This window comes from Bombus pyrosoma, linkage group LG3 (assembly GCF_014825855.1).
Source record: "Bombus pyrosoma isolate SC7728 linkage group LG3, ASM1482585v1, whole genome shotgun sequence".
Classification (NCBI taxonomy): domain Eukaryota; kingdom Metazoa; phylum Arthropoda; class Insecta; order Hymenoptera; family Apidae; genus Bombus; species Bombus pyrosoma.
Window position 1 is genome coordinate 7,977,249 of NC_057772.1, and position 17,495 is coordinate 7,994,743.

The window sequence follows — 17,495 nt, forward strand, 5'->3', positions numbered from 1 at the left end:
TTTACGTGCTCCGTTTCGATTTCCATCGGTTGTCGATTAACTCGGGACAGAAGAAAAAAAAGGTTACAAATAACAAGATATAATCCACGTTTTGAATAGAATCCTTTCCAAAAATAAAAGCTCGGGAATTAGTGAAATCCGTTTTCACGCATTTTCTTTTATGTTACTTTTTTCGTTCGAACGCCAAAACACCGTAGTCCTTTTTTCCATTATCACAGAACAAAAAGGTACGAGCTATCAGATATTATTTCGCGTTCTATTTCATTCTATTAGACACTATTTCGTAATTCGAAATACATGGAGAAAAAATCAAAGGGAGAAGAAGTTACGTTAAAATCCTACAAAATTCTTATGTAAAATCATCTGATCACTTCGCTATTATTTTTTACAAAATCGTGCGTCGCATCTATCATTATAAAAATATGTGACTGTGGTAGCACAACCAGCAAAAAATGGTATAAAAAGAGTTATAAAGCGAAAATTTTTGGAAATTCATCGACGATGAAACGAGGCAGCTGGTATATCTACTCGTGACTTAAAATTAACAGGAATTCTCCAACTTGTGACGCACACCTACGCGTACACCTTGCCTCTCGTACGTACGCGGACCCAGAAACTCGTGTACACGTCAAGTTGAAAAAAGTCATCGCCCATGTTGAAACAAGCGTTCTCTCGATCGTTCCGCTCTTTACCGAGCTTTCTATCAACTCGCCGGGGTTTCAGCCATTCCATGCGCATCGATCGAACAGCCGTATTCGCAGCTCTCCGGGCAAATGAAATTTTAAAAAACTCGAATGAATTCCTGGCGCGTGGTATCGATAGGGAATACACTGTGGAACAGTGGCGAGATGGAGAAAAATAAAGCAAGGACCTATCCGAAGGCGTCCGCGCGGAGACTACGAGTCCCCTATTTTCTTTTCAGTTCTGGAAACCATCGAGGAACATCGTTGTTCGTCGCACCTGTCGCGCACCATATTTCCCTGGCACGAATTTTCCACTATGGCGAGGATCAACGGAAGAAGGAAACGCGAGGATTCGTGCGGCGATACACGAGAGAAAAAGGAGGTAGCCTTCGTATTTTATTAGCCGTTGATATATTACCCCGAGCACGTGCTGCCTCTCGATGGCTCCTCGAATATATATCCGTGTTTACGTTTACGTCAACGGGAGACGGATAAAATAGACGGAAGATCGGTGGGTCGGTTTGCTTTTCGCCACGAGTCAGCCCACGCCATCGAGTGTCGCCGATTGATACCGAGCCCCGAAAACTGCTACGAGGGAAAATAAAGGACAAGGGGGAAGAGAAAAGCCTGACCGGCCGATATTTACCCTACAGGTGTGTTTTCCTAGCGAAATGTTATGAAAGCAAATTGCTGGAAAAGTGAACATCGATCAAAATGTCCGTATAAATAAGCAGCGGCTCTCAGTCTCGCGCGGCACCGCATGTTCGTGTACATAAAAAGGGAAACGATAGCAGCTATACGCCGTCTAGCCGCTGGCAAATTAGAAACGATGCCTCGATGCTCTTACGAACGATGTTCGACGAGCGAAATCGTTCCACTAGCCTGCGTTTGGAAAAAGTGAGAAAAGAAAACGCAGGCAATGAACGAGAGGTTGAAACGAATGATTCGGTTTTCTCGGTACGAAACGTTATGATTCTTGTGATTGGTTTGAAATGGAAATACGTGGAGGTGGGAGCGTAAAACTGTGTTCTTTGCGAACTTAGATTCTGTAGAATCATATGGGTTTCCTAGATTTATTTTGAAAATTATGAGTCTGTTGTAATATGTATAAATACGATGTGTTATCTTCTGATAGAATTCAACGTATCCTCATATTTTTCGTTTCAGACCTTCCAATATGCAAACGCATTTTTGACTAAAGAGAGTCCATATGGTTGCTTAAAAAATGACGTTTCCACTATAGGGAGACTTGATACTTGTTGTTTCATTTATAAAGACTTTTTACAGCGTTATATTATTTTCCCCGACTCTACACGTACGCATGATATTTAAATATTAACAGGTATTAATATCTAACTACGAATGCTACCTTATCTATTATTCTTATTTTCGGCATTCTCTTTTATTTAATTTTTGACACTGATAAAAAATATGTCACTCGATTTCAAAAGTCTGGATAGACTGAGTCAAAGTACGTATTTGTTCAGATTCTAAAGCTTTGGGAGTATTAGATGCAAGCAACTACGATAACGACAAGTCAAAAGAATTTTCTCCGCCCAGATGAAAGGAAGGGAGGAAAGAGGATTAAAAAATGGTTAGATCAGATCGAACGAAATCACAGCCATTCGTCGTCTGCAATTCCGCCGGATCGTAAAGAAAAATCTTGGTAACCCTTCGTTCAACGACCCCGCGCGATAGAATTCTATCGGACAATTCAAAGCTCGTAAAGTTTCAGGCGATACGATAGAACAGGGTTTGTCCCGAGAAAATTCAACCGGTGGCAAATACTCGCTTTTGAGAACCCAGCTAAGGGACCGACCATGTCGTCCGACAACATCCCGAAATATTCTCATATACGTCAAGGTACTCAACACGGCTGCACGATTTCTACGGATCGTCCATCGCTAGGACGTTTCGACCCACTCGTAACTTTTCCTCCAAATAATTTTAGGCGAATAAATTTTAGGCGAATTTTAATCCAATAATTCAGAAATGAAAAGAATCTAGAAGAAGACTGTTTCTTGCGATTAAAATACGAATAATTTAAAAAAGCTGTAAATTATATTTTAATTGATGATTTATGAGCATATTCATGTCGATTTATGTTAATCTATTTTTTATATTCTTTCAACAATTTGTTCACATCTTTAACCATTATAGTTTTTAGCTATCGTAACGATTTTCTAGCATCTCTTATGTTACATCTCATTTGTTATGTAACAACACGCCCTTGTTCCGAACAGATGGTACGGTTTAAGATAAAATTGTAAGAAATCGCTATCGCGTGAAATATTATCATTATGATAGAAGCACATTCAATGACAAGGGTATTACAAATGGAGCAGCCCGATTTTAAACCCTAAACTTGAACGATACGATATATCCGAAACTCGGTTAAATAATCACGTTTAAACAATAACGAATAACCTTCGAAGCATCGTTGTTCCAGATACAGCAGAGAAAAAGGGTCCGGTCAGATTCATTGTCAGCTATTGACACAATTCTTTCAAACAATCCACGAAAGCTTGCAATCGTATCTGTTACGCGGAACGCAACTGACTTCATCCTTGCGCCGCTCTATATGCTCGGTACAACCGATCAAACATCCAGCACGGGGTAGGAGAGAGGAAGAGGCAGAGGATGAAAAGCGTTCGAACGCTCCCTAGGGCTAAATCGGCCTCTGAAAAAACAATTCTTCGCGAGGGTTTATAGTTTTAAACAGAGAGGGTTATCAAAGAGGTGCGTGCACACACACGTGGGTGGAGTAAGAAGATACAGAGAGAGAAGGTGCGGATCCGACAGGCGGCGCCATCGTCCCAAGTAGCCAAGTACGTAACCCAGTGCACCCTGTGCGCCTCTAGAGGGTAGAGCGAGGGAATGTCTGTTAATCCTTTACAGGGAATTCAAGTGATAAATTCCGTAAATCCCTGTTCAAGCACACCCTTGCACCAACCCATCTACCCTTACCATTACCGGGCTTTCCCTCCCTTGGCCGAGCCTCATCCCGCAGCAGTCTCACCATCGCCATCGCCACTATCCCCGTTCCTTCGTTCGCTCGCTGCTCCTCGTCGCTCCATCTACCCCATCCAGTCGGAATCTAGACTTACCTCGCCACCCTGAAGCACGCCCCAAACCACCCGGACTCTTGGAAAAAGTAGAAAACTGCGATTACAAAGACTTTTCTGCGCTCGCAGAGCCCCCAACCCCTAGAATGCCTGAGTCTTGCTCGCATCCTTCTTCTCTCTTCCGGCCGTCTTCACTCCTTTCTTTCCCCTCTCTCTCTCTCTCGAACCAGCCTCTTCTGTCCCTTCTACGCCCCTTTCTTCGAGGACTGCTCAAGAATATCTCTCCCTCCGCGCAGTTACCCGTTCCTCGTGCACGCGGCTCGCTCCTTCCCGGATTAAAACTTTAACACTTTGTTACCCTTTTTCAGAAAAGAGACGGAGGTAAGGAGGCGATGGAGAAGGAGACGGTGGTGGTGGCGACGGTGGTGGTGGAAGAGGGGAGTTAGCCGTAGAAACGTCGAGGAAACGAGTGGCACAGCCACGTCGGCAAGGAGAGGGAGACGGAAGTCCCCGGCGTAATCCGGGGCTTCCGCTACGTTGGACAAATTTCAGTCTCCGGGCGAATTTCGCTTTTGATAAAACGCCCCATTTTGCATTTCGCGCCTCCGTATCCCGAGCGAGAGTGGCAAGGACCGGCCGCGATAATGAAGGGTAAGTGAGAACTGCGAGCGCAAAGAGCAAACGCATCCCTCAGAACGAGGGGTTGCATGCATGCACAAACTCTCTCTCTCTCTCTCTCTCTCTCTCTGGCTGTATGCGACGCAAAGTATCCGGAAAATGAGATTCTTAATCCGCATGCGCGATCATTGCTGTTGTTTTCACCGGTGATCGTTGCTTCGCGTTTGTTTAGCTTGAACGAGCTTCGCTCTCTGATGCCATTAAATGCTGCGTCTAATTTCCAGTATGACGACGAAATATTGGTTTCGAGCGAAGTTTCGGGACACGAGTTGCAGAGTAAATATTTTAGATCGATATCCTGTATAATCTTCTACAGATCAAAAACGGCAAGTGATAATAAACGGAGAGCTTACGTAGTTGTAGAGTTCATTGGGATTTATGAACGAGAGTAGAGGTGTTTTGCGAAGGCGCGTGTAGAAAAGTACTTTCTGCCGCGTTTTACGTTTTCAACGTTGCTCGAAATATTTTTATCTTTGACAAAATAAAAAAAAAAAAAAGGTGTCGACATTTTGTATCCGTTTACGTCGAGGAAACTCGATATGGAGAACAACACGCGATTGTTAAATTACCGCAATGAAAGTCATCATTTATCTGTCTACTTTAACGTAATCTTTCGAGAGCATCGACAATCAAGAGCTGTAAAAATGGAACGATCTCTATGGCAATCGACTCTCGAGAACTGCTTCGCACGACACATATTTTACGAAACGTGTAAATAACAATTTCCTCTGATAAACATCGAAATTTTTATCAAATTTCCGAGAAGCTTCCTAAAGGTAGGTGTTAGTTATAGCCGTAGACATTTTTTAGCGGGAAAATTACTCGCAAAAGATACAAAATGTTTTACCTAATTCATTATCAAATATATGTTTCTCGTCGTGAAATTAGTGTATCGTTCTTTCAAATAAAATGTCAAAGAATTAACCAAGAACTTAATACCCGCAAAGTGCCATCGAATTTTCAATCTACACAAAAGCAACCGCGCTTCTATTAAACTCACTCGTCTCTATATCTACCGTGTATCGACTTTCCATTTTTTACGACAAGTAGAGAATTTCCTATCGAGGCGTTACAGTCGAATACAGTCTATAGCAGCGCGTAAACAATCCTTTCATCGATATCCACTGCAAAGAATAAAGAGTGGACAAGATGGGCGGCTCGACTCGGCTCAATAAAGAAGATCACGCGATCAACGACGATTCTTTGAGCATTAGCGGGCTGATTGCGAAATTGCAGCGGCCAAGTGATATTTTCACGAGATTACACCTCCTCCTCGCCCTCCTCCTCATCCCCTTTTCCCGCATTTCCGTCAGTTTTCTCCGGCACCGAGCCTCGAGCGTTCTTCCTTCCGACTCGAACGATAAACGACGTCCCCGTGAAGCCGTGGGATCCTATAAAGCGCGGCTTAACAACTCCCGGCACAGCACTTAAATTTAAGATCACGAGGATTTAACCGGGTACTTAAGAGGAACGTATCTTAAGAAGAGGGCCGGCACCGGAAACCGATCCGTTTAGAGTCAAGAAGCACTGCACCGGGCGTGCTTCCCTCGAGCACGCAATTACCTTCTTGCTCGCGTAGAACGCGTGCGGCAATATCGTCCACCGCTTAATCGTCACTGATTTTGCGGATGAATTAAGCACGACACGGTGCACGCGAGTACTTGAGAAAATTCGAGAGAGAAATAGGGGAAAACGTTGTTTCACGACGGTACTTGATTTATCGCGATTAACCCTTCCGCTACAAACTTTCGTGTTTTTGCTATCATCATAGAGGATGCTTGATTCCTCGGATTATTTCTGCTAATTTTATTCACTGTGCTTTACGGAAATTAATCTGAGCGCTTCGATCAACGATACCCTATTGTCTATTTAGCCTTATTTAATGAAATACAACGAGAAGAAAAAGCAATTACTTGTACGAGTTGAGTTGGGAATGTTCGTGTGAGCAGAATTTAGAAGGCCTATAATAACACAAATGTAGCGTAAATCGAAAGAAAACGGAGACGATTCTTTTGTGTTAGCTCAAAGAGGGCAAGGTCCGACTTCACAAGGAGCTTCCCTCCTTGATATTGCTTTTCCACGTGCCCGGTAATAAATCGTCGGTGAACTAATATTCCTGCGGCAATATTGCTGGTAATATTACCATAGTAAATGATCTCGATCACTGTTCTCGTGGGAGACATTCCGCCTTCGTATCGATATTAAAACAGAAATTCACGACGCCCTACAGCGGGCTATTTAATTTGATCTCACGTGTGCCAGATCACGTGCTTCGTTTCAAATTTTAATAAAAATAATTTACATATTTCACTTTTAATCCTCCTTTTCTAGTGCATTTAAGAGAGAATACATTTATTGCGATACTTGTATCAGTAATATTCGTCGATAATATCGATATTACTGGGTATAAAAGTGTTTATCTTCTTACCGATAAAATTAAACTGTTTAATAACATGAAAACATTGCAAAGTAACATATACGGTATAGAAATAGGAAAAGTTTTCATATTAAATATAACTTTTGTTTTAATCCGTAATTATTATTCCAAGTAAAGTCCAATATTTGCATGTAATAGTTTCAACGCAAGAAATGCGTTTTCAAATCCTGTTTACCTTTAATGCACTTGGTTCAAGACTATGTATTGATAATATGTTTATTTTGAATAATCTTAGATTCTTCGACTCGCCGTATTGCAAAAGAAGAAGAAAATATTCTTCCTAGTACTTTCTAGTACAAAAATATTCAAACGCTATTATAATAGAAATACTCGGGTACTTTAGAGAGACGATAACGTCTATTAACGATATCACAGATTATCTTCTATAACTCCATATAAGCTTTTGTTAACTCTTTTTACCACATTGCCACAAATGGGTGAAAAATTGTACGTCGCGTTAAACGGAACAACCCGTGTACACGTTCGACGTGGCGATGGAAGTTGAGCGAAAGTTTCCAACTTTAAAAATCTCAGCCCGAAAATTCCGACCACGCTAACGGCGCCACGGCGCTCGAAGGGCACTAAATCTCTGGGCACGTAGCCCGACCTGAAAGTCAGGAATATGTCTCACTCCAGCTTCTTCTTTTCTTAATAAATTCCCCGAACGGAGTTAAACTAATTACGCGGGCGGTGGTGGAATTTTAAGCGAGATCACTCGGCAAAGCAGCCAGGCGGTAGCAGAGAATGCGTGAAATATTGCGGCGCATCCGAGGCGTACGTGAACCGCGGGCCGAATCGAATAGTTGCTCTCCCCGCGTCTTTCGGGCAGAACCGCGAGAAAAAGAAACTGCTCGCGATGCCTGACTCGCGTATCGTGCGCGGCCAACTTTTATCGAAAGGAAAATTTATCGTGGCTTTGAAGTCTGCTCGTGGCACAACAACGTCAGCCGAATTAATGGAATCGAGAGAATTTCACGGTGGCACGAGAAGTACGATAGAGTTTCGCTCGTGTCTCGTGCGAAGGAACATGGAACGGCGTCGTACAAATATCGTTAACGCGCTTCGTGCCGAGAGAGCAGCGTTTTTGGTACAACTTTAACGCTGGAATGTTAATTGAAAGCGATCGGTTTTAAAGTTTTGTCTTCGCAATTGCTCAGAACAAAATAGCTTATATAATAAATAATTTTGAAATATTCTATTACGATGTTATTCAATGGTTAATGGTGTTATTAACTTGGGATACTCTGTAATAATGTTATTAATATATGTGTATCAATAAGAAGAAAAGTGATTTCTAAAAATTGGCATCAATGCGAAATATTCTATTTCGAGAATACAATTTTAAATATTAGATGCCAATGTTAATAGAATCTTTTAAAATGTAAAATGGTTCCATCCTATTCTTGCAATTGAATTCTCTTCTGCAATCTAAACCCTGTCGAATCAAATGCAAATGTCGACAGATAGTTTCCTTTAAATCAGCGTATATTAGCCAAATTTCAATAGATTTGAAATAACTCGTGTAAATTTTATATCTAAAGGCACTTCTGTAAATATAATACTATTTTCTGGATTTGAAGCCTAAAAATCTGGTACTACGATACGAATTTAACTGATCTGGAAATCGAAACGTTACAAAGGCTTCCAACGATACATGAAAAAATGATATCTTCATAGAAAAGATAACAGAGAAAAATTGTATCCGATCGTTATATTCCCCACTTTCGACAGCCAAAGCACGAACAATCGCGCCTATTAGCTTCACCGATCCATCGTACTTATCGGGTTGCGATCAGTCAGCCTAGATATCAGCGTATCAACATAGCAATCGATCAACATAAAAATTGGAGCGCGATCCGACGAAACCAGAGCGCGTTACAACAAATCCACGCTCTATCGTACGACTGCGTTACCATCGCCGAAAACCATTGAACCGTCCAGAAACGAATCGATAAAAAAAGGAACAGAGCACAGAGTAGGCGGTTACGATCCGCGACGCGAGCGAAGCCACGAAACATCGAAGGAAGAGCGTAGAGAAAGTCGAGGGAACTCCGGACGTGGAGTAAAGTTTCGACAGGGGCGAAGACAAAGTGAAAGAAACAAAGGAATACTGGTCCGCTTCCTTTTCGCGGTACCGCGCAGAATTGGAAGCAGCTATCCAATTTCCGAGAAAACGACGGGGAGAAAAAGAGCGGACCGGCCACAGGAAAAACCAAAAAGGATAAAGGAGATATGGAACGAGCATGGGAAGGGGGGTGAAGCCGTGGAGAAGCGGGATGGCCGTGGAAGGAAGGACGAGAGGAAACGAGGACGGACAAGGATGAGGTGGAATTCAGCTTAGCGATCCGACGACCCGGAAACTCCGACTCTCCGGCCCGAAAACCTTTGAAAGATTTGATAAACGCTGACGTCACTTCTTACGATCATCCGACGAAATTGTAGGCGGCGCGGCGGGCGTCGAATATTCGCCAACTACTTCCGGCTGGCTGCTGTCGGAGCCACGTATCCCCGATATTTCATATCGCGGGCCGAGCCGCGCGGAAAGGCGATCGAATTCGTTGGACGATAATGAAAATTTCAATAATCCTTCACCGGCTACGGGCATCCTCTCTTCCTCTTTCTACTTTCTGTCTTCCTTCGACCACGGAGATAAACCTTTATCGATTCCTCGATGAACGAGAAAACCGCCAGGCGGGGCGCGGCACTTGCACGACCCACCAAGAAATCCGCGGATGTAACCGACGAACGATCGAAATCGACGAATGCCGGATACAATTTTTCTGTAACCTCGATTTCAAATAGAACTGCGAGTTTCTTCGATTATCGATAGGAAACGTTCGGGGTTTTTTCGCCGAGCGAAAGTTCTTCGGAAATTTCTTGATAGCTCGGCAACTTCATTTGGATGGGACTAATTGAACGACGATGAAGTTTTATGATTCTGTCGGAATGAGTCGATGTGGAAAAATGTATATGTGATACTTGGTAATTTTTTAATCAATTCAGTTCGTAAATGCTTCCTACTGAACTCTCTTTTCGATATTACAGAAAACTAATTTCCGTTTCACATTTTCTTTTTCCTTCTACAATAGTTCCTTCTAATTCATCCCAATCATGTTCTATCGTACTTGGGTCACGGTGTTGGTTATCGTAGAAGTTTCGAAGGACTTGCGAAGCAGAAAAAGCCGTAAACGAACGATATCATGCAGGGAATACCTAAAAATTCATTTCCGTAGAACAGCATACGGAAACATTTCTTAGAAATATGTTTAGTTGCCACTGTACGACTGGTAACGTAATGAAAACTCTGCATATTGCTATTCTTTTAAATAAACCTCTGCGAGAAATGAGAAACAGTGAAAACATTTGGTGCATCTTTTACCATCTCTTTTTCTGAAAGTCCAATAATACGATATTTCTGAGTATACGTATCTAGGTCAATTCCAATTACAAAGCTGAACATTTTTGTACAATTTACTGAATTTAGATCGTATTAATCTATGTAATTAACGTCTCGTTTTTAATACACGTGAATACGCACATATACAGAGAAGCCATCGACAAAAGTTAATAATAATAATAAATAAAAATTATGAATAAACTTTGTAAGAATATTAATATTAAAGAGACTAAAACAGAACGCCTACCGATACCAATGCATAAGATAAACGACAATTCGCATCGAGAAGATTAACAAGCGCAAGAACGCTCGCGCTAAACTACCGCGACTCCAAGTCGGATATCTTTTAATTTCCTGCGTTTCTCAACTCTTAACAAGTGGCCAAGTTTGGCCAAACGTGAAACTACCAAACATTCCCGACCGCAGCTTTCTCAGAGTTCACCTAATTCGCAGTTAGGTGATCATCGGTCAGCAAGCGGCAAACAGGCGAAGAATCGTTTCGTCAGGAAGACGAGATAGCATTTAAGAACATTCGAAGGACGAATTCGCCTTAAATCCTGCGATTTAAGCCACGACGTGGCCAGGAACTGGAGGATTCTTGATTCTACTGGCGAGCAGAGAGCGCGCGAGTTGGCGCGGTTTCGCCATAGGTAGCGCGCGTATTCGTACGGCGGAACGATGTCGATCCTCTTGTTGGAATACCTCGAACTCGCCAGACTGCAGAGCGAGCTTTGTCAGCTCGGTTGGCGTCTGAGGTGAACGCAGCATTAATACCTAGCCTCCTGTGCGCCGTTGCTGCTCCCGAGGAACAGCCAGCCCCGCGCACAGACATCCCTGGCTACCGACAGCCACCCCCATCCCCGATTACCCATCCTCGATACCCATTCCCATTCCCATCCCGATCCCCCGTCCTATTCCTGGGCCAGGGCTCTAGCTACCGTTAATATCGAATTCTTTGGCGCAATTTACGAGGGAGCTCCGCGAATTCAAGGGCGGTCGTTTAATCCCGGAGTCAAATCCTTGCACGAAAGCAAGCCACGTCGTGGCTGGTACGTTTCGCGGAGTGTTTTCTAACCCCGTGAATCCTTTCAAGGATTACCCCGCGTTTCTGTGCTCCTCTCGCGTGTTCTCTTTCTCTCTTTCTTCCACGCCGTCACTTTTCGCTCTAGCGAGAAAGACAGACAGAGAGAAAGAGAGAGAGAGAGAGAGAGAGCGAGAGAGAGAGAGAGAGGAATATAGAAGAGAAGGAGAATCCCGCGGCGTATTACCTTGGAGGAAACTGGAATGCCTGGGGAACCAGCTCGAACGGAATACCTAGTCGCTTTGAGCCTGCGACTCGAGCTTTGGATTCTTGGCCCGTGTAGCTTGCACGTTCGACGCGTCATCGATGATGGGGATGGTCGACGTGGTTTGATATTTTTCTTTGTTTGACTCTGGTCGTACAGGGAATTGTCTTTCGTGATGACGAATAATTCTTCTCCTTTGTTTGCTTGTCGAGTGAATAGTTTGCCGAGTGATAATTAATTAATTGTCGTCGCGAGTGTATGGGATGTTAAAAGGAGAAGAGAATGGGGCTTTAAGAAGTCATACTAATCAAGATGGATGAAAAATCTTAATAGCTCTATTTAAGATAATCGATTACTGGTCAGCTTTATTTGCAATTGTAATTATGAGATAGTAAAGTGGAAGATTTAACTTAGGAATATCGTATGGTATTATCGGACATGTTTCCCTTCTTCTATCAGGAGATGGACGTAATAAATAAAATGAATGTGCGATAAAAAGGAACATTTACCGAAATAAAGGAAAAACTTTCGGTTCAGGGATCCAGTATCCAGTGTCGATATATTTTCTGGAGGTCGAGCTTACAGCAATTCCTACCAATTGATAGCAAGGTCTTGAAAGCAATTTAAAATGGAACGTCGAGAATGCGAGAAAGAATGTTTAATCTGTACCAAAATATCCGCACGTAAGAACAAATTATAGAGAGAGTCTCTTACCCGATCGTTTGATTAAATTAAAGTTACAGAGACACCGTAATACTCCGATTAAAAATAAATTTAACAATATTTTATGCGATTAAGTGAAAATCTATAAAACATACCTCAAATATTACGTATGTACGAACGACATAACTCGCTATTGAAATACTAATTTGAAAAATAATTTTTCTTACTCAATTTTTTGTAAGCACATTTCCAGGAAATTCACTGACGACAAAGAAATTACGTTATTTCTTAAGTACGAAATTATACACAGTTTTATTTCTAAAGTAATCTATAGTTAATTTATATTTCATTTTCTATTTAGAACTGTAAATTTATTTTAATCGATAAATACCGGCATGCTACACTTATAAAAATAAAAACGATGAACGATACTATTCATAAAAACAGAAAACGAAGATAAGACGCGAAGAAATTTCTAAAGGTTTCTACATCCTATTAATATCGTAGTACGTGAAAGACGAACAAAAGAGATTTGCGAGAGAAATGCATAATCTTTCGCCTCTGCATCGATTCGATCTAAATCCTTTTAACTTTTAAAAGGCAAACACTTGCCCGGAAAATAATATACCGGCAAACGTTAAACCTTCGAATAAAAATAAACCAGTCGACTCGTCTGTGAAACCTAACAAATTACGTTAAGTAAAGGGGAACTTTAAAGACGGAGGTTAATACGAGCGTAACAAACTACGATAAAGTGGCTTCTTGCTTGATACCGCCATTCCTTCATAAATTCTACTTATCCTCTCTTATCTTCATAACCTGAATCTAGAATCCCCTCAAAGGGAAACTTCTTCAGATTGCAACTCGACGAGATAGAAGAAAGTGAATTCACTTTGAATCGACTGATTTCAAACGATCGTTATTACGTTCCTCCTTAAATAGTACAGTATCTCACACTGTTTTCTTTTCGAACAAATCGTAGGATATGTTCTCGCCAATGTTTATTTGAGCCATTGCGTTCTGAGTGAAGCTTCTTCTATTTATTTGCTTAATAATTCAAACCATTGAATCCACTCAAGTAGGCCGAAGTAAATCGTAGATTCGCCCGATGATAATACTTGGTGAAAATTTTCTTCTTGATATGAATGTATCACCACGGTGCATGAATGTTATTATTAAAAGTATGAGAAAAATAAAGAGAATATACATGTAGATACGGACAATGATAGTTCATCGAAAGGTGAATTTTAGGATGATTTCATTTAGTACTTTATATTCTTTACTTTCTGTTTCTTAATGAAATTGAAAGTGAATAAATTGTGTTATATTAAAATAATATGTACCTCAATGTGTCAATAAAATTCGTAGAGCTATCGTTTTTATTATCGTATTTTATATTTAAGGGTATAGATATTTAGACTTTTATGACTGACCGTATCTTTTTAATATTTCTTCGAACCTAACGGACTATTCTTTTCTTAGCTACGTTGTATTAATCGTCGACTGGTACCGTTGGGTTGTAAGTGACCCACGATAATTTGGGTTAACGCGTTCACAGTTGCCTGGCGCATATATGGGTCAGCATAGACCCCACTCAGATATCTAGTCATGGGTCAGGGACGACCGAAATCAGAAATCGTAAACCTCGATTCAGAATGCAGTTCATCCTTTAATCTCTTTATGGATAATTGAATTATACAAAGAATAATACGATTGAACATTATAAGTGATTAATTAATTAGTCAACTGTAACTGATTTAACAAATATGTTGGCCATCCTTCCGCGATTCAATTACCTATTTACTAATTAGTAAACGCGTAATTACAGATAGCTAAGAATTAACTCAAACCAATGAAATAAACGCTGCGATAATTATATCTAACATAAATATAACAGCGATAATTTCCACGTTCCTGTTTTACAATCTGTAGAATACATCAACAGTCATGCCTCACGCACAAGTTACAATAATATAAACTGCATTCGAAACAAGTTTTGCGAGAACGTGCTGATTCCTAGCAGACTCGACGTTTCTATCTCGTAAACGTAACGGATTTGCATTTAACTGAAACTATATGTGCGTCCGGATACTTTTTAAGTGGCGCTGGAATGGCGCAATATCAGAGCAGCAATAACTAGACTCGCGTAATGAGCACTTCAGCGTACGTAATTCGAAGGATGCCAGGTTCCGCGAAACATCGGGGACAAACTTTGTCAGAAAATATAATTTAAGTGAATCTCGGATGAATCTTATTCTATAACAATGCTACTCTGTGCAGTTCTTCAGCAATATTGAGAGACTAGTTAGTTAGTTGGTATAAAAACTCCCTAATTGCTGGTTTCTAACGATGCAAGTAACAGGTTTTGCTTGATTTTGTTATCTCGTTGGAATATATTAATTCACTGAAAACGAGACGATATAAAACTTTCAATGATAGATACGTTTAGCGCAATAACTTAAATATAGCCGATCAGGAAAATATTTATACCTCTGATTATTCAATTCGATTAAGTCGACTTGATGGATCTGCGATTAAAAGCAATCTTAAATTGTATTAGAATACAATTATTGACTCCACTGTACTCTTATTTATTGGAATACAATTATTTACAATTACAATTTACAATTGCAATTTATTTACAATTTATTTTATTAGAATACAATTATCCACTGTACTTTTTAGAACTCCTAAACGAATTATCCATTTTCGCTCACTACGCGACTACCTGCGGACCAGATTTTGTACAAATTTACCAAAGAAGCAACGAAGTTCTCGACCAGCAAACTTCGTGACAGCGTATAAACTTCCAGTTAACGTGAAAACTATCCAACGTAAGAATGATAATTCTCGAAATGTATCATCGACCACAAAAATACAACATAGAGCAGTAAGACTGTGTTGTGTCCCGAATAAACGCTCTTTCGCTACCTGTTTCTAAACGTCAGAACGTTCGTCAACCAGCACCTATATCGTGAAAACCTATGGGAGCAAAGAGCCCGGACAAAAGGACATGATTTCGCGAACTATCGGAGGAAAGCCACAAACCTGCAGATCCTAGAAATTACGAAATAATTCCCAGCGATTCTCTCTTGCAATTTCCACGGTCAGGCGAGATAGCGCGCCGGCTAGAACAATCGAAGCTAAATAAAGGCGGTATCTGTTAAACGCGGCGCTCGTAAAAATAATGTCCAGACCTTCCGAAAAAAAGAGCGCCTCCCACGCTCGGTTTCTCCTACATCGAATCAGGGAGATCAGACAGTCGTCTCCCAAGCGTTCCCAATTAATGGTACAAAAGGGGACAAAAAGGAACGAGAGGACGGAGAGAACAGGACGAAAAAAGTTGGTGACGCCGGTTGAATGCATAATTCCTAACGAAAGTGCGCCGTTATGTCCTAAGGGTAGCGATGTAGTTTTCCTAAAGCGAATCGTTCCTTCTCCCACTCTCTCTCTCTCTCTCTTTGTCTATGTATGCATGTACGTGAGAGGAAGAATATGTGTATACAGGGTGTCTCAGTAACTCAGTTAGAAAGCGATATTTCCGTTATATTTAATGATTCGAGAAAATGCCGGAGGAATAAAAACTGTTCGATTCGAAGGGACACATTATGCTGCGAAACATATTTCTTTTACCGCGGTTATATTTTTCGAGACTTAAATGTTTCCTTAATTGCTTTAAACGGAACCTTGTACCTTTTTTATGTACCATCGATTCGTCGTTTTATTTCCTATAGAAAAGTATCGAGGTATATGGAAACGCTTGATTTAAGAGATACAGTTTAACTTTAATATTGCGAAACTTTACGTGCGAAAGATAGGTAGCGTTTAGAACGGTTTATATGTCGCTCTTGTCTCTTTTACATTTTACTGAAGTTAAGATTAAAATATCTATGAAACGTAAAAGTAACGTAGATATCATTTTGTAACTGAGTTACTACGACACCCTGTACACGGAAGAACGTGTGTGTTAGACAGGGTAACGAGAGGACAGGGAGGACGAGAGAAAGAGAAGAACGGGGATACTCGACGTTAGTTCCAAGCGATTTGGCTCTCATGCGATTTAACACGAGGGCTATTATAACTCGATATAGATATAATGGCGCGGCTTCACGCGGTGTCTCTGTCTTTTTCATGCACGTGCTCTCGCGCACCGGTAAAATCTTTGCTACAGGCTGCTCCAAAATTGCAGACAGAAATTCACGATATGATCAAACGAGACAAAAATACACGTACTTGCGAAAACATAATCTCTGTCGAACGTTCATCTACTCCGATTTTCTAAAATTCCAGTTACTCTAGATAACGATAGTCGATTCTCATTTTCGAGAATCTTCCAGAATTCTTATATTCTTATGTTCCAAAGAGAGGGAGAGATCTAAATGGCGATCATCAAACTGGCAAGTATCAAAGTACCAGAAAAGACGCCAACAATCGAAACAAATCACCGGAAAAAATTTAAGAACAAAGAACATCGTCCCACATCGAGCAAACATATCGAAACAAAAGGCTAGCGCGCAACCCATTATACGACGATAGAATCGTTTCTAGGGCCATGAAATCCATTCAATTCCAAACAGCACGGTCCAATTAAACCTCGGCGAATGTATGTACGTATATTGCATATTCCCTCGCATATCCTTTTTTGCTATCGACCGATCGACAGAGCGTGCGAAAACGACTCGCCAAACGCACCACCTTCCGTATTCCTGCCCGCCATTCCATTCCAATTCCCCGTTGTCGCCGTTTGCCACCCCGGCGCGCTCACCACCGCCGTCCCGTAATAATTATTTAATGGCAGCAAAGTAGTCAAATGAAATTAACAAACTATCGAAAGTAATTAGATCTTCGGCGAACGAAATTAAATGGCTCGCGCCCGACGAGCTATTCCAATGCTTACCCCCGTGCCTTCCACCGATCCTCCCAATCGCCCCTACACACCCCGTAACCCCATCATCGCCCAGTTTTCCGACAGCATGCCCCGACAACCGTCTACTCGCGCCCCTCCAGCTTCCGGTGAAAGAGTCAGGCTAATTATTCCGACAACTATTCCGAAGTTTACGGCCGTCGATCGGAACGTTCTCGTGTCCGGAACGAAATGTTCGCGCTTATCTGCGAATTCCTCCTCGTCCCGTTTCCTTTTCTCTTTCTCTCTCTCTTTCTTTCTTTTCTCTGTCGCTCTTCGAGTCCTCTTGCTCTCAAACTCACCCTCGTCACTACCGTTCGCCCTCCTTCCTTCGTCTGATTCGGATTCTTCTTTTTCCTTGAACTGCTCTTGCGTTCGCGGAG

At 41.5% G+C, this 17,495-nt stretch overlaps 1 protein-coding gene across 13 annotated transcripts in view; it reads right to left on the reverse strand.

Annotated features, from left to right (window-relative positions):
• The window catches only part of LOC122565939 (E3 ubiquitin-protein ligase MIB1), a 674,113-nt gene that overhangs the window by 560,326 nt on the left and 96,292 nt on the right, over positions 1 to 17,495 (reverse strand). The window lies entirely within an intron of this gene.